Genomic DNA, 1,772 nt, shown 5'->3' on the forward strand with positions numbered 1-1,772 from the left:
TTTTGGAGTTTGTGTTTGGCCTGCCGGAAGATTTGGCGGGCAACACGGGTGTCGTGGTATTCGTCGACCGGTTGAGTAAGATGGCTCATTTGGCGGCGGTGCCAGACACCATCGACGAAGTCGGTATAGCAACGCTGTTTGTAGATCGTATTTTTCGACAACACGGACTCCCAGAGTCGATTGTCGCTGATAGAGACCCCCGTTTCACGGGAATATAATGGTCGACTATCTTCAAGGTGCTCGGCACCAAGTTAGATACGTCGGCAGCAGACCATCCGCAGGCCGACGGTCAAACCGAAAAGGTGAATCGCGTCATCGAAGACATTCTTCGCAGCGTCTGCGCTGAGACGCCGAGGCGCTACAGCGCCATGTTGCTACTCGTAGTGTTTGCACTGAACGAAGCAGTGCATTCGCCAACCGGCTACACGCTGTTCTACGTAAACGGGCTGGTACACCCTCGCGTCCCACTGACGCCGCCATCCCATGGCTAGGGATTTGGTGGAGAGGAATAATCGAACGGCTAGCTGTATCAGCCCCCTTTCCATCCGCAAAGAAGTCGATGACTTCTTGTCTACCAGACTGAGTGTCCTACGACACGTTCGCAATGCGATGGCTGAAAGCCAAGACCTGCAGAAAGAATATGCAGATGAAAAAGGTAGAGGCAAAGTAGAAAGCTTTAAGGTCGGGGACCTGGTTTTATTAAATTCTAAAAACCTGCCAACACATGAAGCCTCTGCAATCTTCAGGACGAAGCTTCGTCCACGGTTCATTGGACCGTTTAAGGTTGTGGCCAAGCGGAGCCAGGCGTATACGCTGAACCTCCCAAAACGGATGCGCAACCACTCGGTGTTTTACGTGGGCTTGCTCAAGCTGTACCGGGATACGGCGCAAGTGAACGCGGAAGCGTTGGCGCCGGAGCGGATCCCACGGGTCCTCGGCCATCCAAAAGCTGGACCAGCAACGGTCCTGAGCACGGAGTGCAACAACCTCCATTTCTAATGGCGCTAACCGCTCCACCGTCGCATGCAGCGATGCATTCGCCTGTTCCACGGTTAGGAGTCGCTTCGACAGAGCGCGGTAGTCCTCAAGGTGAGGCAGCCGGTGCACGACGTGCTTCAAATCGTCAAGAGCGTCCGCACAGCGAATCTCCGATCACGAAGGATCTCATCCTCAAGGACTCGAAGAGCATCACGAGTCACCGTACGGCGGTCGACCCGGTCGTCACCGCCCGCCACCGACTCTTCTCGATGAGAGCGGTGACGTCCACTATCACTTGGAACGTCTTATTGGACGACGTCGTCACCAGGGTCAAACCCAATATTTGGTGAAGTGGCGGGGATATCCCGACTTCAAAAACTCGTGGGAGTTTAAGGCGCCACTTCGGCAAAGTTGCCCAGTCGCCGTGGACGCTTTTGATCGGAAAGAACAGGACGTCCCGCGTCATCAGACGCCCCGCGCATCCCGGCAATAGCCAGGGAAGTAGACCGGCCATGTGCTGAGCTAAAGCAGTGGCCCTGAGCTCTCGCGGTCGAAGACACAAAGCTCGTGGGAGCATTAGGGTAAACCCATACGTCGCAGGGCGACAATCGGAAGGAAGTCGACGGCGTGCCTTGAGTTTGGCAAACTCAAATCGGAGGTGTCGCTCCACACGCACGTTCACTTCCTTGTGGCCCACCTGCAGGTTATACAGTGAGGAAAGTTTGCGGTGCCGTTCCACCCATCGCTCAAAGAGCACTTCGTCATCTGTAGCGCTTTCGCCAGGGGCGAGCACT

The sequence above is a fragment of the Plasmopara halstedii genome (genome assembly GCF_900000015.1).
Source record: "Plasmopara halstedii genome assembly, contig: Scaffold_555, whole genome shotgun sequence".
In the NCBI taxonomy this organism is placed as follows: domain Eukaryota; phylum Oomycota; class Peronosporomycetes; order Peronosporales; family Peronosporaceae; genus Plasmopara; species Plasmopara halstedii.